At 34.1% G+C, this 24054-nt stretch overlaps 1 protein-coding gene and 1 non-coding gene across 2 annotated transcripts in view; one reads left to right on the forward strand and one right to left on the reverse strand.

Moving 5' to 3' along the window:
• Positions 1-24054, forward strand: part of Faf1 (Fas associated factor 1) — a 459649-nt gene that overhangs the window by 245325 nt on the left and 190270 nt on the right. The gene's annotated exons all lie outside the window — the stretch shown is intronic.
• On the reverse strand, positions 18099-18239 carry LOC124968901 (U4 spliceosomal RNA). The gene has a single exon (XR_007105882.1). It is a non-coding gene; the product is annotated as a U4 spliceosomal RNA (small nuclear RNA).

A 24054-nucleotide genomic window follows, 5' to 3' on the forward strand; every position in this document is an offset into this window, starting at 1 on the left:
GGGGTGTTTTCTTCTGTGATTTCTTCCCAAATGCTTGTGTTAACTAGATGTCAAGTTGTTGACATTTTTCTGACCCCGGACCCCAGACCCAACTTTATGGGCGCAGCTGTCCAAATACACTCTCATTTTATATACTTAACATATTGAAGTTATCAACTAAGTAAAATATAAGCCTCTAACTACACTCATTCTATCCATTGCTGCAAGGTTAATAGCTCTAAAGTATAGCATGAATCATATTCAGTTTTGTTTACTCATCTTCAGTGGCAATTCAATACCTGTGTATTTTTATTTCGGCATTCAGAATCAATCCTTCATTCTTTGGTGGGAAAATTGCCCTTCCATGTTATTTTGCCATATTGGCTCGGAGTAAATGCTTGATATATATTTGTTGAATGAATGAATAAAATACACCATATGTGTCTCCCCTCTAGCTAAATACTCATCATGCTATTCCTCAAATGTACTTTGTGATCTCTCCCACTCCATGTTATTTCATTAGAGTATTCCTTCCATATAGAATATGTACAATTATATTCTTCCTTCAAGAACTTTAAGAAGTCCAGAAATCCTACCTATATTCCTCTTTCATGCTACCTTCTCCAACCTTTCTAGAAATTAGTTTACAGTCCAGTTATTCCATAAACTTTTCTTTTTGTCCTTTCTTTCATTTTTTTCTTCTTCCTCTATGGTTTTATCCTTATCATCTGAGTCATTATGAACAATTAACCTCTGGGTCTCCAGTCTGTGTAACTGCAACACAATTAATAATTAATTAGTTATTATAAAGACTAAGAGTTGATAGTTAGAAGGATAGTTACTCATAGGTTTATTTTAGAGACTGAAGTAATCAGTACTAGAAAAACGATGAACATGGTAATCATCGGCCGTTACTTTTTTTCATTCATCTATCTATTCATTCACTTGACATTTGTGAAATTCTTACACGTTAGTAATAACATTAGCCCTTAAAGTCACAAGAATAAGGTCCTACTTCTCAGGAATTACGCTACTATAAAGAAGCAATGACAGTTGTTATATGCATGTGATGAGATCATAAAAGAGAGAACAACCAATTTTGCTAACAAATGGTGATGGTGAAAATATGACTTCTAAGATAAAGGGACATTTTGAGTACATTTTAATTTGTATACATGTGTTCCTTTTCTCTTTTGAAAATTCTATACTCACACCCTGCCCCATGCTGGGGATTGAACCCAAGACTTTGCACATGTTAGGTAAGCACTATACCACTGAGCTACATCCCCCATCCCTCTTGTATAAATTCTAAATATTTGTAATAAGAGCTGTTTTACTTATCTATGTATGCATTGCAGCATCAAATAGCGTTTTATGCATTCATTCACCAAATTGTTTAGAGCTTCCCTGTGTTGACATCTATGACAATAGACAGTGATTAATTTGTATGATTATATAGTAACTTATTAACTTTTTGTGAGTCAGATTATTTTCTTTCTTAAAAAAATAAATTATTAAAACTCAACATTTCTTCAGTGGAGAATAGATAACAGATTCAGGAATAAGGAGAAAGCTGCCTTAGGAGCTCACTTGTACCAATATGTGTATGTCAGAAAATGAGAGGACAAGTGAGCAGACCAACCCCAGTTCAATGAATCCCAACATAGTTATTATTTGCATGAGTTACATGATATATGAGTTTCAGTTTCTTCTTCAAAATATAGACAATGTTGACATTCTTAAAAGTCTACATTGTGAAGATTAAATGGGTTAACACATTATCTTGAATTGTATGAAATTGTAATATTTTAAGGACAAAAATGGTTGCATTTTAACAGTTTTGTGTGGTTTTACCTAACATGAAAAACACATAATATAATGCAACGATTGGAAGTTATGACTGTCAGCCCAAATCCCACTCAACATCTGTTTTTGCCAATGATGTTTTACTAAGACAAATAGATACCCATTTGTTTATAAACTGTATATAACTGCTTTCACACTTTCTCATCAGAGATATATAGTTTCAACAAAAGCCTTATAGTCCACAAAACCTGAAATACCTACTGTTTGACCCTTTTCAGAAAAAGTTTACTAACCCCTGGTGTAATGTCTGGCATTTAATAGGCATTCAACAAACATTAACTCCTTTTCCCTTGAGTATATACCTTCTTTATGTCACACACACATGCAGAATCACAAGCATTCTTTGAGTAACTTCAGGGTCATCTTATGCTATTTAAATTACTTTGTTAACCTGTCATAGGGCAGATAGATTCATACAATCTTTGGACATTTTCACTGGCTTTTTCTTTATTTGGCAAGGTCACAGATAATGTTGCTTCTGATGGTGGTAAGACTCAGTAGCTTCAGAAAGTTCATTGCCCTTGTCAACATCTAGAGTCTTTTACAAATAACACAGGCAAAGACTAAACAGACAGGAAGAACAGCTTTGAAAGCAGTGAAAGAAAGTTTGACTTTAAAAGGTAAGAAAAGTTGTGACATAAATTCTATCCTAAACAGAGAGAGTAAGAAGTTTGAAAGTGTGATTGAAGCATTCATAGGACATTTTACTCAATAAATATTAAGGGAAAACACATGGAAGCAAGACAGCCCCCAGTAGGAAATTTATAAGCACAGATGCTATGAATCTTGATTTTACTTTGTTAAAAATCTTAAACCTGTGGATTGGTAATTCTGTTCATGAAGGGGTAACTGCTCTGGAAATTTTCCTTCCTCTCTATACAACTAGAAGATAGAATAAAATTTATGAAACAACTGTTTTCAGGTATTGGACAATAGATAGTGCAAGACCATGAAGACTCAGGAAATAAATTAGTTCTATGATAGTACCGGCAACAATTTCTTGAAGCAGGAAGAAACTTAAAACAACCTGGTGGTTCCACTGAGTAGAAGGTATGGAGATTGGAGTTTTGGAAGACCAAGAAAGCTCTACTTTGAAAGGGAAAGTACCAGCAAAGAAAAAAGCTCCAGAAAACTGCTTATGGTTCTCTTAAGTCTTTAGCTGATTATCAATCTGTGCATATATAAGGTGAAATTCCAGGAAGCTAGGCAAAAAATAACTACTGAGAAAAATAGTTTGAGTTATTAACCTCTAGAAATAACCTGAATATACAAGACATTCAGTAGATATCACCAGAAGAGTTACACTTTAATAGAGTGAAGACTACTGTAGAATTTCCTTTTAAAAGCTTAAAATAAGCCTCAAAAGAAGCGAACTGATTAACAGGTAACTAACTCTGAAAACAAAGTCCAGCATATAATCAAAAGTTACTACTTGTACAGACAAACAGGAAAATCTACCTATAGCCGGGGAAGAAATCAGTCAAAAGCAGCAGACATAGAAGTGACTTAGATAATGAAATTAGCAGACGTGGACTTTAAAGTAGCTATTGTAAATATTATGAAGGTGTACATTAATTTAAATGAAAACATGAACTTAGGAGAGAGTAGAATATATAAAATAAGATGAAGTATCATTTTTAAGTATAATGCAATATTTGAAATGAAATTTCCAATGGGTGGGATGAATAGCAGATTAGACTCTGTCAAAGGAAAGATCAGTGAACTTGAAGATATTGCAATAGAAAATGTCCAAACTAAAGCACAGTGACAAAAAGACAAGAATAAGTGGACAAAGCTGAAGTGAGACAAATCAGTCTTAATATATATACAACTGGGGTTGTGGAATGAAATGAAAGATGGAGGAAAGGAGGCCAAGAACAAAAGAGTATTCAAAGAAGTAATGGTTGTAAATTTCCATGTTTGATGAAACTGTAACTCTACCAATCCACAAAGTTCAGTGAACCTCAAGAAAGATAAACACAAAGAATCAATAATAGGTTTATCTATCAACATCTTTTCACTAAATAAATGGAGATATATTTACCGTGCAAACACAAAACATAAGAAAGTTCTAATGTGGTCTGGGGATATAATGCCTGGTAGTAGAGTGTGCTTGCCTTGCATATATAAAATTCTGGTTTCAATCTGCAGCAGTACAATAAAAGGAAAAGAAAAAGAAAATTTTTTCTAATTACATATGATATCAGGAAAGATACAGAATAAGGAAAATTACTAGAACTAAGGAGAGACTTCATGATGATTAAAAAGTCTGTTTCAAGACAGGTGCAGTGGCATGTACCTGGAGTTCTTCCTGAGGCAGGAAGATCTCTAATTCAAGCCCAGCCTAGGCAATACAGTAAAACCCCATCACAAAGTCACAACATAAAAACAAAAGGACAATTCATCAGAAAGAGCAATCCTGAGTGTAATATACTTAATATCAGTTCAGAATACATAAAGCAACAACTGACAGAACTAGTAAAATAGACAAGTCTACAATTACAGTTAAAGATTTCATTTTCCTGCCTTAACAGTTCACAAAAATGACAGTGCAATAAAAGATTTAAGCAAAATCTTTCATCAATTTGACCTAATTGAAATTTATAGTCACTTTACCCAGCCATAGCAGAATACACACAGTTTTAAGGATGCCTAATATATTCACCAAGAGTTACTTTATATTGGGTAGTGGGGAATGAAGGGGTATGGGAATAGGAATGATAGTAGAGTGAAACAGACATTATTACCTCATGTACATATGTGACTGCATGACTGATGTGATCCTACAATATGTATAATCAGAAAAATGAGAGATTACACTCCACTTATGCACGATCTATCAAAATGTATAAATGCATTCTACTGTCCTGTACAACGAATTAGAACAAATAAAAAACTAAATTTTTTTTAAAAAGATTAGACTGTAACCTGTACCAAAAATAAGTCTCAGATTTTAGAGGATTATAATGAGCATTGATGACCAAGATAAATTTAAATAGCATGTATAACAGAATGGTTTCTGAAAATTCTGAAGTATTTGAAATAAACAACTGCATGTTAAATAAATACAAACACCATGAACCAAAGAAGAAATCACACAAAACTACCAGGAGCATTTTAAACTGAATAAAAATGAAAACACAGAATATCAAAATTCTTGAGATGCAAAAAAATAATGCCCAAAGGAGCATGCTTGTGTAAGGAAAGGAGGTTCAAAATCAGTGATCTATTCTTTCACCTTAAGAAGACATGGGGAGAGGGAGAGAGAGAAGGAAAGAAAGCAAGAAAGAATAGATGAAAGCAGAAATCAATGAATTAAGAAACAGACAAATAAGTAGAAGAAATCATTGCAAATGCTCTTTGAAAAGATCAATGGAATTGATAAACTTCTGGCTAGACTGATCAAGAAAAAAGAGAAAAGACAAATTACCAATGCAAAAAGTTGAGGGGATATCAATACAGAAGATATGGACAATTAAAGGATAAAAAAGAAATATTATGAATGACTTTATACCAGTAAATTCTACAACTAGGATGCAATGGACAAGTTACTTAAAATACTTAGATTACTAAGTTGATCCAAGAAGAAATAGAAAATGAAAATAGCCCAATTTCAACTTCAGAAATTAAATTTGTAATTTAAAAAATATTTCCCATAAGAAAAATCCCAGGGCCAAATAGATATTTTCGCTAGCAAACTCTGTGTCAAACGTTTGAGAAAAATTAATACCAATCCTATACAAATTCTTTCCCAGTGCATTTTATAAGGTCACTGTTACACTGATTCTAACATCAGACACTGATAGGGAAAGAAAACTACAAACTAATCAATATCCTTTATGAAATACATGTGAAATGTTTTAACAAATTGAAATCTCCAACATGCAAAAAGGATGGTTCATGAATAAAACATTTTAAAAAGATAAATTTATGTTATGTGGTATGCTATTATACCTTAATTTTTTTTTTTTTTTTACGTTTACATAGGGTAATGATGTTTATTATATTTTTCCCCTTATTAAAGCTACAAATTTAAAGAGGGGTGTGGGGAGGGAAAGAAGACAGAAGAACCATATTTATGGATGATACAACATTGGAATCTCAAAAACGAAAATATGCATAATGAGTTGAATAGATCTTGAAATAGGTTTCAGTAAAATTTAGCATACATTCTACATTCATGATGAAAAAAGTCAGCATGGCAGGAAGGCAAAATGGTACAGCCATCCTAGAAAACTCATCTTAGGTATTTATACCAAGGGAACAGAAACATACCTTCTCACAATCCTATACAGATTCTTTCCCAGTTCATTTTATGAGGCCACTGTTATTATACTGATAGTAACACTAGTCAGAGACACTGAGTTTTTATAGAAGCTTTATTCATTGTAACCAAAAACTAGAGGCAACCCAAATGTCCATAAACTGCTAAATGATAAACAAATCTTGATCGGTTCATACAACTGAATGCTACTCCTAATGAAAAGGAACAAACTACTGTTATACACCACATGATTTACGTGTTGCTAAATAATGTCAGACACAGAAGACTACATCATGGAGTAATTTCACTTATGTGAATTTGGAAGAAAATTACAGCTACAGAGATATTATTAGTGCATTGCCAAGGGAGTGATAGAGGAAATGGACCTCAATAATTTTGGGGTGGAAGAAATGTGTTTGTACCTGTTGTGCTTGGAGTATTGGTGGTTTTTCTATATGTAAATGAGTCTTCAATGATGCTCTTTTTTTTGGTATTGGGAATTGAACAAAGGGTGCTTTACTACTGAGCTACATCCTGAGCCCTTTTTTTGTCTTTTATTATGAGACAAGGTTCTCGCTAAGTTGCTGAGGCTAACCTTCAACTTGAGAGCCTCCTGTCTTAGGTTTCTGAGTCACTGGAATTACAGGCATGTACTACCATCCTGGGTGCCTTTTTTTTTTTTTTTTTCTTTTTAAGGAAAACTAACTCAGAACACTGGTAATAGAAAAAAAATTTCTCCACCCCGAAGAAAGGAATCCATGAAAATGCTACAGCCGACATATTTTAAGATTACAAATGAGGCAAGATGTTCACTGCTACAACTTCTTTTCAGTGGTATACTGGTAAACATAACCAGTACAATAAAGCAAAGAAAAAAGAAAACACATGCATATTTGGAAGGAAAACAAAGTTGTCATTTATTCTTATACAAAATATTTAGTAGTTTGTTTCTTTGTATATACAATATAATCAACAAAAAGTTACAAGAAGTGAGTGACAAGTGAAATTAGCAAGGTTAGGAGATCAATATACAAAAGTCAGTTGTGTTACTATATAATAGCAAAGAACATTTTGAAAAATGGATTTTCAAAAATTATACTGTTTATAATTCTATTCCAAAATGTGAAATCTTTAAAAATAAAGTTAATAAAATATGTTTAAGATCTACACATTGGAAATTTTAAATGATTGGAGAAAAATTCACAAAGTCCTTATAACCAGAGAGTTCTATCAAGAACATGTGCTAGAATACACAAGCATTTTTTTTTTTTAGTATATAACAAGTTAATTCCAAAAATGTATTTGAAAGTATGATGGTTAGAATTCCAAAAACATTTTTGAAAAAGAACCAAGCTGGAAGACTGGTAACTGCTTGATTTCAAGAATTAATACTACAATATTCAAGACAATGTGGTATTTGTATAAAAATAAACATATAAATAAATGAGTAAAACAGCGTGTTCAGAAATAGATCACATATATACATATATATATATATATATATCACATGAACTTATATTTTGTGTGTGAGATTGATTTTGTACAAAAATTACCAAAGTTATATAGTGGAAAAAGGATGGCCTTTATTTAACAAATGGTGATGGGACAACTGGATATTGATAAGGACAATTCCAACCTTTATGTTTTGACAGACACACACACACCCTCTCAAAATAGATCATAGACCTAAATACAAAAGTTTTGACTATAAAAATTGTAGAATATATAGGGGAAAACTTTCCTACCTTGAGGTAGGATAAATTTCTTAGAAAACTAAAAGCCCTCACCATGGGGTGGGGGTGCAGCTGATAAACTGGACTTCATAACAATTTGCTTCTTTTGCTCTTTGGAATAATTTTTTTTTAAAGCCACAGATTGAAAAGGAAATAATTACAGATCTTATTTGGCAAAGTGCCTATGTCTAGGTTACATAAAGAAGTCTTAGAAGTAAATAATAAACCCAGCAGCTTGAGAGACTGAGCAGGAGAATCATGAGTTCAAAGCCAGCCTCAACAAAAGCAAGGCACTGTGTAAACTCAGTGCGAACCTGTCTGTAAATAAAATACAGAATAGGGCTAGGAATGTGGTTCAGTGGTCAAGTGTCCCTGAGTTCAATCCCTGGTGCCCCATTCCAAAAAAAAAAAAAAAAGTAAATAATAAAATGACAAATACCAATTTAGTGGGATTTTACCTGGAGTCAAAATTAGGGATTGACTAGAAGAATATAATGTAATTTGGGAAGATGAAATTTCTATAGTTTGATTGTGGAGATGGTTACAAAGTATATACATGCCAGATATAGTGGTGTATGTGACTGGGTTGTGTAATCCCAGCAACTCAGGAGACTGAGGCAGGAAAAATTGCAAGTTCAAGACTAACCTTAGCACCTAGCAAGACCGTAAGCAAGTTAGCTAGACTGTCTAAAAAGAAAAAAAGAGCTGGGGATGTGGCTCAGTGGTTAATTACCTCTGGGTTCAATCCCAAAATGTAGAACCAGTATTCAACTCCAAATCTGCTCCCTCCCTGATGCCACTGTTCTTTCTGCTGTATCTTGCTATTGGTTATGTGTCCATGTTTTTGAAATAGTTTCTATTTTAAAATATCCAGCTATTTTTTTGCCTTAAAATTGTACTTAATGGTCAAACCACATGCCATTATTAAAGTTTGAGAACCATAATAGAAAGAGACTTGGATAGGCTTTTCAAAGTAAAGTATTTCCTCAAATAGGATCTAAATCTTTAGTGACATTATAAATTAGGCAGTCGTCTTGACCTTTTTCTGTAGTGGTCTAAGAACCTAAAACCTAAGAAGGTGGCATTATAAACCGCTAATTGTACCAAAATTTTGGTTTATTCATATGCTTTTATCAGAATACAAACCATACATGGATGAACATGTGTACACAGCACAGAGGAACTAAGATAACATCAGTAGAACTGATGACTGAATGCTCAAGATCGAAGTTTTCTGATGTTTCTTTACCCTCTGTATGTGCACTGAAGTATAGCAGTAAATAAAATCTTAAAATTCCTGTCCTTGTGGGGCTTATACTGGTAGCAGAAAACGTGATAAGAGGAACTAGATAATAACCATAGAGAGTAAGTAAAATTCATGACTCTCAGTGATAAGTATTTGAGGATCTGTTGCATTTACGTAGATCTATTCATACATGAAGAAATAAAGCCTTAGCTAGCCTAAGCAGGCATAATCCCAACAACTTGAGAGGCCGAGGCAGGAGGATTGCGAGTTTGAGTATATCCTTAGCAATTTAGTGAAACCCTGAGCAACTTAGCAAGACCCTCCCTGTCTTAAAATAGAAAATGAAAAAGGACCAAAGGTGTAGCTCAGTTGTAAAGCACCCCTGGGCTCAATCCCCAGTACTGGAAAAAAGGAAAAGAAAGCAAACCTTAAAATATTAGTTCCATTCAGAGCTATTTAGTGAAAATTTTCATTCTGTAGTTGTCACTCTTTTCTTTGTGGCTGCCCATTAATGACTTTTTTTCATGTTTCAGTAAGAAATGAGGAGTATGTGTGTTCAGGAGACATTGACAGAGAAAACAAAAAAGTAAAATTTATATTTCACTGACTGACCTAAAGGGATTAATGTGTCCTTCCATAATGTTCTTTGAAGACTGAGGTACCCCATATTTTTTTTTTCTGTGTTCACACCTAGTATGTAATTTTCACACAGTAAATTCTGATCAAATATGTTGAAATATATAAATGAATTCTCTGAATGAAGATGACTCTAAAATAGGATTGGGATGAAAAGTGGCCTTCTTGTGGTGATGGAAGTAGAAATAAGTTTAACATGCAGCCTAATGATGATGGAAATAGGAAGAGATGTTTCGTCAAGATATTTCAAAGGACTGTCCAGGTGCAGTGGCGCATGCCAATAATCCTAGCAACTCAGGAAGCAGAGGCAGAGGCAGGAGGATGGCCAGTTCAAAGCCAGCATCAGCAAAAGCGAGGTGCTAAGCAAATCAGTGAGACCCTGTCTCTGCATAAAATTTTAAAAATAGAACTGGAGATGTGGCTCAGTGGTCGAGTGTCCCTGAGTTCAGTCCCTGGTACAGCCCCCCAAAAAAGTTATTTCAAAGAACAATGAGCAAGACACAGTGAATATTAGATATGAAGAGAGAGAAATAAAAAAATGACTTGAATTTCTTAGTAAGCATGGAAATGATGTGTCACTGTTGGAAGCAGGAGGTTGGAAGGCCTTACTTTTAATGTGAGAGATAATGAACAGTAATACTTATTTTTGATACTTAAGTACCTAATATAGTGCCAGAGAAGTTAGCTAAATGGCATCTATAAACTTAATTTCCAGTTAACTGTTTTAGGAGGATTTCAGAGACTGATCTAATACAATCCCAGTATTTTTGTGGAGACTCTAAATTATAATCTTATATTCTTGTTTGCTGGTGAACAGATCCAGGTTCTCTGACATGCAGATAAGCACATGTTCTACCACTGAACTCTACAACTCTTTTGTCTTGTATTCTTATGTTCCTGTATTTGACCTATCTCAATTTTAAAAATGTACTTGTCTAAAAAAGTAAAATTACTCTGAAATAGGGCATATGCTAAAAATGATTTGGATCTTTGCATTTTGACTTTTAGAAAGAAAGTAGATAAATTAGGCTGAATTTTCCTGTCTTAATGTGATTGAGTTTGAAACTTTATAATTACTCAATGAAAGGCAGAAACAGAAATAAAAATTTCCTTTATTCTATCAGTATAGCAGGGAATGAACAGTAGTAGTCTGTTTTAGAACAGTTACTTAGCATAGTGCTAGGTGATATATTAGGAGACATTTATGATCTGTAGTTTGCAACACATATTTCATGGACATGATTTCTCTTTTTAATAATTTTGGTAGAAGTAATATACAGTGGAATATAGCTACTGTTTTCCTAATTTTTTCTCAGGGTTAGTTCAGACTACCTTTTCCTTCTGGCTAGTTTGAAAAAAGAGCACTCATAATAACTTCCTTTCTATGAGACTATGAACTCATTTGAGGGCAGGAAGCAGTCTGATTCATTTTTGTGTCTAAAGTGTCTACCATAGCCTCTGACACAAAATGGCAGTAAATGTTGTTTGTTAATATTAAGGGTGGTACTGAAAAGTCAGTAATCGACCCTAAATAGCAATAAATAACTGTTAGCTGAGTGTTCCAATACATATTACATTTGCTTCAGAGGTACCATTTCATAATTTCATGTAACCGTGGTTTTTTTCATTTGTCACTGAGAAAGGTCTTGTTAGAACCTTTGTACCTGACCCTATTCTATAACTGAGAAATAGAAGGTTGTTTATAATACATACGTGTGGTTCTTAATCTCTGGCATTTGTGTTTGCAAGTTAACATGCTGTCTATTGCATTTGAACAGCTGTAACATATGTGATAAGATTTCTTAATAAGTCATTTTCTTGAGCAGTGGAAATATGAAGAGTGGTAGTCCCAGCTTATATTACATTGAGTTTTAAGACCCTTGGGTGTTAGATATAATCAATTGCCTATAATTCTGTGTTTGAGAAAGATAGTGAAATATAGCATTATAGCCTGTTTTGGATCTAAAAGAGATTTTATGGCATTTTGTGATGTGCAAAAAAGGGGAATGTTGACAATTGTTTCCAAATGGGGCTACAAATTCTTAGAAATTTGCTAACCCAAAGAAAAGGCTTAAAATGAGCACTGGTGCATGAAAGGAGCCTTCTAAGCTCAAAGTCAAATCAGTTGCTGCTCTACATCATGATATTATTTAATATTCTACCTGTAGAAAATATATAGTTTTAAAAAAATAAATATCCACAAGAGATTGTTAGTACTGATTGTTCCCAAAGCCAGTGAAAGTCTTTTTGTTCTTTTATTGTATGTTTGTTGACAGTTGTGATCAACATGGAATGAACTGCTTTACTGTTTATTACTTTCAAAGTACAAATTTGAATGCTGTGGATTCAGATGTATAAAAGAGATAAAATTACAGACAGCTTTGAGTGGCAGTTACATATCAAACCTCACGGGGGTTTGACAGGCAACGAATATCGTTATTAGACGCTTTTTCCATAATTGCTGACATTTATCCAGTGTTTCACAGTATTTGCTAATGTATTAATGCAGTCAATCTCTGAGAGGCTGCACATGCCTTTTTAGCCCTGGCTTTTATGGGATTCTGAAATTCATAGACCCACAGATACTTATTCCCTGCTGGTTGCCGTAGTGACAGAGCTCAGAGATAAGCCAAGACAGAGCCCTTTTGTGATTGCTTTTCAGGTGACATTCAGCGGCAGCTTGAGTAGAGTGTCCTTTTATAGTTCCTGTAATTCAGAAAATGATAACAGCTTTTTGCTGCTTAGAGGAGAAGTCTGTGGACTGCTCCCGGTGGGATTTCGGTTTGCTGTGCCACTTCATACCAACACCAGCCTGATAAAGTTCTTATTATTGTGGAGATTTCAAAGTGCAAGAGGACTGAATTAATTATGACAGGTTAGAAAATGCAGGGCTGATCCTACAAATAAAACTTTAAAGAGCGAATATATCTTCCTCAGTCATATGTAACAAGTTATTTGGACATTATAAGCTATTTGTGGTGATATATAATTAGCCACTTGCTTAATAAATAAATGTGCCTGACTTATAAATTACTGGTTAACTATACTAGCTGTTCCATCTCAAAATTTAGAAGTTAGCTTTCATTTCTGTGTATTCTTTTTTTCCTGTTTGAAACTATTGTTTCAACATTTTGTTTTTTGGAAGCAGATAGCTTCATTTGGATACTTTGTAAGTCAAGATTATTTTAATTTCATAATTCTTAGTGGCATACTTAAAATTGCATTTTAAAGTAGCAGCTTATTTGAAGTGATTCAGATTTAGAAGAGAACACCTGTGATGATGGGAAACAGTTGGAAGAAGAGCAGTTCAAGAAATAACTGGAGAAAACAGAGTCCTACCTGGAAAGATCATCAGATCATAAGAAGCCATTGTTTTTCCACTAGACTCTTAAAGTCGAGACAGTTCATCATCTTCATTCTGAAAGAAGAATTCTAGTCATAGGAAACCTTGAGAGCCAAAAACTACTTTTTAGTTAGTTGACAATAATGAAATCAGGCAAAAAAGAGGGGGGGGGGTAAGAATATTAATCCCAAATTGAATCATGCTAATCTGATGGGAGATAGGAAGCACTTAAAATATCATCCCTAAAATTTAAATGTAACTCACAGTTGAGCAGAAGCAAGTGGAATGGGCTAAGTAGAAAGTATCTCAAGAAATGAAAATGAGTAGATATGTTCCAGGATTTCTAAATTGCTGGTGAGCCATGCAAGATGAACAACCATTTGGATAACACATGAATGAGGGTTCAGAAAAGTAACATGGCCTAATAAAAGCTAATCAGTTATCTTGAATTAAGTGTGCAGTTGAAAACTGGAGATCAGATTTGTGTTTATTTCTAATCTTTCAGTCTCATTTAGAGCAGATGTAAACTCAGTTCTTAAGATATTTAAATATTTGTAATTTGGACCAAAAAAAAAAAAAAAAAAGGTGGGGGGGATAACCTTCAGACAAGTGACAAACAAATATGACATTTTAAATGATATGTAGAAGACCTTTATTAACATTGTGTTATCCCACAGTGTTCATTGCATTCCTTACTTCTTACTTAATCATCTGCTTTGATATTTTAAATAATAGAGGAGAGATTTTAATTGAATGATATGCTTTCTGTGCTATGGTTATGCTTGTACAGATAACCACAAAATTTTGTCCTTCACTGACAAGATCTTTTAAGATCGTATCACTCCCAGTGTTTTAGAATTGATACATATCAGCTAATATTTGCTACTAAAACAAAACAAAGCAAACAGAAAAATGCAGCCTATGGGATAAGGAGGAAAAACATGTAGCCTCTCAAACACTGTAGAGATTTCCACATTTAAAAGCAGTTGTTATATCCAGGGAAGTTGTTCTTTTTAGTAACATGAGAAATTGTTCTCTGAATTGAAAAACTTAAAAATGTTATCATCTTACCTATAAAGTAAAAGTAATATAATTGCAATTAGCTTTTACAGTGTGACATGACACATTTGAAGTAATGACCAAAATATCTTTCCAAAATTGAATTTCAGTTATTTTAGTGTAAACTATATATTGACTTCTGAGCACCAACACACAAAGAGTGTAGATGAAGCTTAACCATTTCTCTTAACCTCTATTACCATTTCTTAGGTTGTTATCAATAATAAAAACAACAACAGGAACAATATCCATTTATCCTACTTTGTTCTAGGTCTTTGCTGAGCACTTATATGTTTTATCTCTAATCTTCCCATTAACTTATTCTGGAAAGTAGATGTTATTATCCCCATATGTATGCATGAAAGACCTAAACGTGCTTTCATAACTTTCCAACAACACACAGATAAGAAGTGCTAGAAAGAAAATCCTGACCCAGTTTTGACTCTAACGGATACATCTTTCCATTGTACCATAAGAAATTTCTCTGTGAACCTGAAATCCCAAATTCTTATTTTTTAGCCTAACTTCCCAACTCCTACTGTGCACATTCAGAGCTTTTCCTTAAGTAGTCTGTTTGGTCTTACAAAATTAGTTCTTTCTGCCTTAATCTTATTTTAGACCTGTCTCTCCATGAATATTGATAATATTAGATAGTACTTAAAATAGTACTTAAGTATGCTTAGAATAATACTATATATAAGAAACTAGTGTTAGTAATGAACATTTAATAACTCAATCTTCCGAGAGAGCCTACAGAATGGTAGAAAATCTTTGCCACACACATCAGAGAAGGTGTTAATTTCCAGAATATACAAAGAAATCTAAACACTTAACACCAGAAAAACAAATGACCCAATAAATAAATAGGCAAAGGAACTGAACAGACACTTCATAGATGAAGAAATATGATTGTCAACAAATATATGAGAAAATGTTCAACATCTCTTGCAATTAGATAAATTGCAAATTAAAGCTATACTGAGATTTCATCTCACTCCAGTCAGAGTAGCAATTATCAAGAATTCAAGTTACAACAAATGTTGGTGAGGATATGGGGAAAGGGTACATTTATATATTGCTGCAGGGACTGCAAATTGATGCAATCACTCTGGAAAACAGTATGGAGATTCATAAAATTAAAAAAAAAATCTAGTACGGGAACCACCACCAGTTGACCCAGTATACCACTCCTTGATATATATCCAAAAGAGTTAAAAATCAGCATATTAACAGTGACAAAGCCACATCAATGTTTATAGCAGCTCAAGCTGTGGAACCAACCTAGATAAATGGATAAAGAAAATGTGATATGGAATATTACTCAGCCATAAAAAGAATGATCTTATGATATTCGCTGGTAAATGAAAGACTCTGAGACTATCATGCTAAATGAATAAGCCAATCTCAAAAAACCAAAGAGTGAATGTTCTCTTTGATATGTGGATGGTAACACACAGCAGGGTGGGGAATAGAAGTTCAATGGATTAGACAAAGGGGAACAAAGGGAAGGAATGAGTGATAGGAATAAGAAAGATAGTGGAATGAATCTGACATAACTTTCCTGTGCACATGTATGAATATACCATAAGTGAATCTCAACATTGTATATATTCACAAGACTGGAATCCTAATTAGAATAAGATATACTCCCTATTTGTATAAATATGTCAAAATAGACTCATCTCTCATGTATAACTACAAAGAAACAATTTTTTAAAAAACTCAAATCTTCATAACAACACTAAACTAAAGGGTATTGCTTGCCCCATTTTACAGATGAACAAACTGGAATCTTTATATGACCACAAAATTAATAAGTAGCAGTGGGATCTGAACTCTAATAGAATGGCTTTACCACACTATATATCTATCCTAGTAACAGAGGAAGATCCATGACAGGAAATCTGTGGAAGCTTACCTGTCACTTTTTTTCTTCGTCATACCATAACACTCCCTGTGGAGCAACTCAGTGATGAGCATGCTACATTCATTGTGCCTATAGTTCCACTTTTATGAATTGTGAGATGGTAATTGTAACTAGGTTTGTTATTTAATTTACTTTGAAGTGTGACCACTTCATGTACCATGTTTCCCAGTTCTCTTTTCCTTTATTTTAGTTGCATTGTTTGTGACAGTTGACAGGTTTATTTTTGTACTAGCTTTCGACATCCAGGAAGAAGGTAGTATCATTTCTGTATAGCTCTATATATTCTCTATAGCTATTAGCTGAGGGCTTATTAATTAATTGATCCATAAAACTCCAGAAATGACATTAAATGTTTTCAGCATTTTAAACAAGGATGATACTTTGGCTAACTATTTACAAATTTGTCCAAAGCTACGAAGAGGGACTTAAAACTTGGAAGCTCCTTTACATTGAACATTAGAATATTGCCACTAGCCCAAATCTCACAGTTTCAAAATAGATAATTGTATCCAGAAGATAACTAGATTCAGAAGCCTTGCTGTTGTTTCAAGGTGAATAAAATCAATACTTTCACCTGTACTCTGTACCCCATCTTCCTTTTTCCTCTCTGGAACAATGTTTTCGATAATCTCTTCTTTAATATACCAATCTCATTCTAGGTATTCTGTCCACATTTAAATGTAAAAAATATCTCATCTCAAAAGACACACACACACACCATGAAAATAAAACCAAACATTTCTCCCTAACTTTAGCCATTATTTTCTTCCAGAATCCAGTGTTATTTGTAATTTTTTCTCCACCAGAATAGCTTTTCTTCAGGTACAGTGACTGCTATGTCGCTAAATCAAGTAGGTGTTTTTTAGTCCTCTTTGTTCTCAGCTTAGAAGCATTTAAAAATACTTTTTATTAAATTATACTCATTTAGAAAAACATATAAATCATGAAGGTACAGCTTAATGAATTTTCATAAAGTAAATATTTCCATGTAACTAGCATGCAGATGAAGCAAGAGACTATTTCAGCATGACAGAAAGCCCCCTCAGTTCATTATTATCCAAGAGATAAAAAAAATAGGATAGTTTTGACTGGTTTTATACTTTAATAAATGGAATCTTATAGTATGTACTTTTTATCTTATCTGTTTTCTCTTTCCTCCCTCCCTCCCTCCTTCCTTCCTTTTTGTTCAACCTTATTATGCTTGTGAATGAATTTCTTATATGTAACTGTAATTCATTCATTGTCACTGCTTTATATATTATTATGTGTGGATATTCCACATTTTTATTGTTTTTCCATTGATGGGGCAAGTATTTAGAGCTATTTTATATACTTGTTAGCAGCATTTGACCCTGTTGGAAACTCCTTGAAACACTTCCCTGGATTATCAGGGCACAATGTTTTCCTCATTACCTGACTCCCTGCTTCATCGTTGCTCCTTCTCCTTCTGTCTCCTTTGTGAACTCCTTCATCTTTATCCATTCACTAAATATTGGCCTTCTTTAAGAGTTCATTTTATCTCAGTATGTTCTCCTTAGGATATTCTTACCACACCTATAGTTTATTACCCATGTAGTAATGGTGAACAAATTTATATTTCTTAGTCCTCCCATGTCAACTCCTGAATAGCCTTCTTATCATCTCTCTCTCTATATATGTCCCAGAGAACTTTAAATTCAGTATATCTAAAATTGAATACATGTTCTTCCTTGGCCATACCTGATCCTCTTCTAAAGTTCACTAATTTCATAAATGTCATCACCATTTATCCAGCTCCACAAACCAGATAGGAAATATACTTGATACCTCTTTCTCTTGATGATTTAAGTCCAGTTATCATCAATTCCTGTTAATTTTAGCTCCTACATATTTTTCATTCATTCATTTCTATTTCTGCTGCCACCATTCTATATTTAGCTACCAACTTCTTGAATCTTTACTATTATAAGAGCCTCCAAACTGAACTATCATCTATTCTTACTTCTTACAGTGAACTCTTCAAACTACATTTACATCAGAATAATCCTTTTTTTAAAAAAATTCAGTCTCTGTAGAGACTGGCAAAAATTATCAATGCTGACTATATTGTAAGTCATCATGATGGGGTATTGGGAAAAGTTTTCAGTTAGCAATAATCGTGCCTCAGATAAACCTCATTGGCTACAATACTGCCACTGTGCAATTTAGAATAATTCTTCTTTAAAAAATATGAATCTACTAAAGTAATCCCCCTGCATAAATCATCCCAAATAAAGACCACACTCCTTAACATCACCAACCAGGCCCAGCATAGTTTGATTCTTGCTTGCTTCTTTAGGTTGTTGTATATATTCTGTGTCTTGTTCTCTACCTACACTGTTCTGCCCAGTGTACAATGTGATGTACAATCACTGAACCTTTCATTCCCCTCCCTAATCTTTCCTGTGTAATTTATACTCATTCTTTCAACAATTATTTTTTCATGGAAATTGTTTTTTCATTGATTAGATCACAGTTGTGATTTTTTATTTAACGTAAGTGATAATTTGCCATTTTAAGCTGTAAGTTCCACAAGGGGAGCTGTTGATTTTTGTTTACCATGGCATACTTAATGCCTTCAGATAATAGATGCTTAATAAATATTATCTGAATGTATAAACCTTTATGGACCTCATTTTCCTATTCTTAAAACTATCCAACATTGCCATCAATCTCAAATAAGGTTATATATGTGAGAACACACCTCAAAGCATAACATACTATAGAAATGTAAGGAATTGGTGTCATTATACCCAAATAGCTGGACTTTTGGTATTAAAGATTATAAGTCATTAAGTTCACTGTGATCATGCAAACAAGTGTTTTAAAATGTATTGTGTGTTCAGCTCTCATCCCTTTACCTGTCTCCCCTGTAGTTCTTTCATCCTTCCGTAGTTCTAGTTCTCATCATTTATTCCTTATGTCCCAGTTTCAGGTCTCCATCTCTTGCTTTCCCCATACTAGTCTCCAGAACTTATAGTATATGAGTACTTTGTTAAATGAATTTGCATCATGTTGCTCCCCACTTCAAATGCTCAGTGTTTTCCAGTTAACTAAAGTATAATGTCTAAGCTCCATAATGGGGTTCTGTGGTTCAGAGATGTAAATGACTTTGACAAGAACACTAGAAGTTTAGAAAGTTGTATCCGAGCAACAACTTCATTTCTGATTTTTCTACTAAAATGCCTCCCTCAGAACTGCGTGGCCTTTCTGACTGGCCATACTAGCACAGTGCCATTTGTGCTTTGATCTGTGAGGCATTTTTAAATCTAAGCCAAAATTTCTGAAAATTTCTAAACTACAAAGTGGAACATTGTCCCCCAGATGTAATGATTTGAGTGAATATAATTTAACAAAGTCTTAAGTGTTATTCTGTTGGTACGAGTCTGGTTCAAGCTTGGTACATTTATTGAGCTAGTTGATACTTAAGGCTCTAAGGAAATGAGAGTCAATACAGGTAAGGTTGAGTAAAGTTGGAGACTGGTGAGAAGAGAATTGTGCTATAAAAGAAGATATAGTTATACTGTATGAAACAAATTATAATAGGAGTCCTAGGGAGCAGAGACTAGGGTCCAGTATGTGGTTGGCCAAGTCTAGGATGATAAAGGAGAAAACTGGATCCTAGGGGAGAATTTGGTGGATTAAGGTAGAGTGTAGAAATAACTCCATTTGTGTCCAATTATGCTCACTTCTGCTTCCAGATATATACAGATATACTAACAGTTATTCCCCAGGGATATCAGATTGCCTGCCTCCTCACAGTATCTCAAGGAACATCCCACTCTAATAGAGAATAGAACATTGTCACTTACCCCTTCAGTGCCCTCATGTCCAAAATGGCAGCCTAGAGTTTCTTAAGGCCCAAGGAACCAGCCTTGGTGAGTGCCCCCTTAGTAGACAAAGCAAGAAGTTGTTTTAACCTCTTTCCTCAGCAAACTTTACCCATGACTGGCTATAGCATGGTAGTTTCCCTCCCCCATCCCCCAGAACATACCAACTAAAAACTTTAGTGTTAGGAAATTGGAGAGGGTCCAGTTTGGGTAATGTTATTTTGGTTTGTCACCTAGATCACATAGGTGACATAGTATCATTTCAGCTCAGTAAGAGGAAGAGTTTATATGATATCAGTAGGAGACTCTTGCATCATGTGGTCATGATGTATGTGTTTGAGAGTCTTAAATGATAGATTGTGGAGGAGGTCCAGTTTGTAGTCTCTCTCCATAATTTCATCAACTGTTTGATTTTGGGCAAGTCGTTTAAGTCCTCTGTACTTTAATGTCCTTAGTAAGAAATTTTATGTTAAATATATATATATATGACCATGAGTAGAATATATAAAATTAGCCTTAGATAGACATACCAATTTTGGTAGGCCTGATTTTCTTATCTGTCATATGGGCATATTAGCAGCTTTGGGATTAAGTAAGAAAATGACTATGAATTGCATGGCTATAAAAGTTTCATTCATATGACCAAGAGGATGTAGACTCTGGAGTCAGAACAATTTGGAATTAAATCTCAACCCTACTATAAGTAAATACTCTGAGGACTTGTTTCCTTACCCTTTAAAGGGGGAAGTCATAAAGCCCATTTATTAACTAGGAGAGAGAACTTTTTATTATTGTTTCATTGTTTTGTTTTGTTTTGTTTTTCAGCTCAAAGTTACTGGGGATTTGAGCCCAGGGATGCTCTACCCCTTAGCTACATCTCCAGCCCTTTTTATTTTTTTATTTTTGAGACAGTCTTGCTGTTTTGCTGAGGGTGGCCTTGAATTTGGCAATCCTCCTTCCTCAGCCTCCCAAGCCCTGGGATTATGGGCTTGTGCCACCACCTTGCTCAGCTGGGAGGATTAATTTAAAGTGTGTATCACATAGTAAATGTCCAATAAATATTGGAGTCCTTGCCATCCCTTTCCAGCATCATCCTCCCTCCCCCCAAGTCAAAGGTTTCCCCTAACTCTAAAATTCTTTGATTGCCTATGTTTTGTAATTTATAATTCTTTAGCAAATGGAATGGATCTATTAAAATATGTAAATTTCAAATACTGTAGAACTCTGAATAACAATTGTACTAATATCCTTTAAAAAATATAACTTATATACTCAAATCATCTTTTTCATTTTGCTGAGAAATTTCACTTTTTGAAAGAAAAATTCTGATGTTATTACAGTGTGTTGATCAAAACAATGTATAAAATGATTTATCCCTAGTCTTCTTGAAAATGTTTTTCGGCTTTTCATTTTTATAGACAGGCTCCTTTTTCTTTTTTTCTTTTACTGCAGTTTTCAGTAAATTCATTCAGCTCCAAAGTTACAGTCTGACTACTTTAAAAAAAAAATAGGACTTATAATTTGTGTAAAAAAATGATTTCTGCCTGTTTGAAATCACAGCTTTAATTTTACACTAAATTTCATTGATATAAATAAATGTACTATGAGTTTACTCACATGCTTGACTTGGGAACACAGCATTATTTTCCCATGTGTCAGAATCCTTTTTTACCATATGATTAGATCTGAGGTATGCTTTTTGTTTATTACAGTTAAAGATTATTCTTGGGATGAGTGTGTCTATACAAGAACCAGAGTACTAAGAATTAAACATATATACATGCATACAGATGGACTATATACTGGTTTTGCATTTATTTGGTGGAAGTCCTAAAAAGTATAATTAATACCAAAATAATGGCAAGTGTCTCCTTTTCCTACTCCCAATTCTCTTTATCTCCTCCCTGATTCCTTCTCTCCCTCCTCCTCTTCCTCCTTTACCCACTCCCTGTCCTCCCAATCTCCTCTCTCCCTCTCTTTTGAGGCATAAGGACAGACGGGTCGGAAGTCAAAGTAGCATGTCAATGACCAGGCCAGTCAGCACAGGCCTGTAATTCTAACTACTCAGGACACTGAGGAAGGAGGATTGCAAGTTTAAGATCATCCTAGGCAATTTAGGGAGACCTTGTCTCAAAGCAAAAAAATAAAGAGGGCTGGGGATGTAACTCAGTGGTAGAGTGCTTGCCCAGCATGCATGAGCTGTGCATTCAGTCCCCAATACCAGACACAAAAAAGGATGGTATAATTGTACTAATAGTGAACAAAATAGACTTTAAGGTCAAAATTGCAAAAAGAGTAACTACATAGTAGTGATAAGTTTGGTTCACTAAGAAGTTTTAATCAGGTGCATTTAAATATATCGATCTTGAAACATACAAAAGTTGGTAGAACTTTCGGGAGGAAAAAAATGAGAAATCTATCGTGATACTACACATCACTCTTCACAGATATCATTTGTACTAGCTAGGATATAGGGAGATATCATGGCTCTAGTGAGCACCTTCAGCTGTGACTACAGCACTTTTAGTTATCATTATCAGGTCATGCCAGTTGTATGATTTTTATGTGAGATGTTTAAAGAGTGTTAGAGTGTTTTATGTCTAATATACATTGCTAGATAACTTTATGCTAATAAAAGATGAAAACTTTTTATTATGTTGTGCATTGTTATGAATTTTAGAGCCATAATGTCTTACAAAGTCAAGTTGAAATGACATTTGAATTATTCTAATTTCCAGGAAATCCACGGGTAAGAAATATTTTATAATGTAAAGATAATCACACAGAACAATAAATAGGAAATAAACCTAGTATGCCTGTATCAAAAAATAAAAATGCTTGTTTAATTATGTTTCTATTGAATTTGAGTATTCTCTATTTTGCTTATTTTGATTGATAATTTCAAGTCATCATTGACTACTGAATTGGATTTAGCATGCCATCTGAAAAGAATAATTTTGAGCCTTATACTTTTCATTTAGGTCCAGAGGTCAGACCATTTCTTAAATTCTGATGATAGTTTTTAGAATTTATCTTACTTTGGAGTGGTGTCCAGACTGGAATGTAGAGTTAGGTAGATTATGTGTATTTCTCTATAAAATTTAAAGTCTTTTGTATTTTATCTTGGCAAGAGAAGTAGGGAAAGTACCCATGTACCCATAAAATTAAAGCAGTAGATACTTATTGTATGACTCGTCTAAGCAAAGTTGTTATTAAACTCTTCGATAGCTAAAAATAAGAATATAATACTGAAGGACCTCAGAATTGGATATCTGAACATGGACACAATCAACCTTGTAGGGTTTTTTGTTTGTTTGTTTTAATGAGGAAATTTACTTGGTTCATGGTTCTATGGTTCTGGAGTCTTGGAAGTCCAAGATTGAGAGGCTGCATCTGGCAAGGAATTCTATTAAACTACAACTTTAAATTGTTTTCTTTGTTTTTAAAATTGTGTGTGTGTGTGTGTGTGTGTGTGTGTGTGTGTGTGGTGCTGGGGATTGAACCCAGGATCTTAATCGTACTAGATGAGTGCTCTGTCACTGAGCTACACATCCAGCCCCCATGTTGAAACCAGGAATTCTAGAGATTCTCAAAGAGAATTATAGAAGTTGAACAGAAGGAGAAAAATCACTTGGCCGGGATAGTCCAGCCAGTATTAATTAGGAAGGTGAAATTATTTTTTCTTGTTTCTCAAGAGTACCCATTTTTGCTGGTGTGCTTAACTTGGTATAGTTAATTTGGACTCTATTTTTCCTAGGAAGATGAGATGCTCAGTAGCACTATGTCCATATGCCGAGACCAAAGTTGTTAGCATAACTGCCCGAATTTTGCCAAGGAATTAGATGCTGCTGGAAAAATATCCAGAGCTCCTATGTTTGCTCTCTAAAGAGTTCCACAGTGTTGTGGGGTAAATGGCATCTCACTATTGACTAGACATGTGCCAAATGGCTGGTTGGTACTCTTCATGCATACAAAACAGACTTGAGATGTATCCTTGCATATATGAAGGTTCCATGGTAATGATGAGCTAAATTCACCACTGATTAATATGGTAGCTCTCTAATATGAGTTTTTTCTACTAATCAGAACCTCTTTATCAGACTTAAAATGAGGAACCAACTTGAGGTTTCTTTATGACTTAGTTTTGATTTGC

This window comes from Sciurus carolinensis, chromosome 1, assembly GCF_902686445.1.
Source record: "Sciurus carolinensis chromosome 1, mSciCar1.2, whole genome shotgun sequence".
Classification (NCBI taxonomy): domain Eukaryota; kingdom Metazoa; phylum Chordata; class Mammalia; order Rodentia; family Sciuridae; genus Sciurus; species Sciurus carolinensis.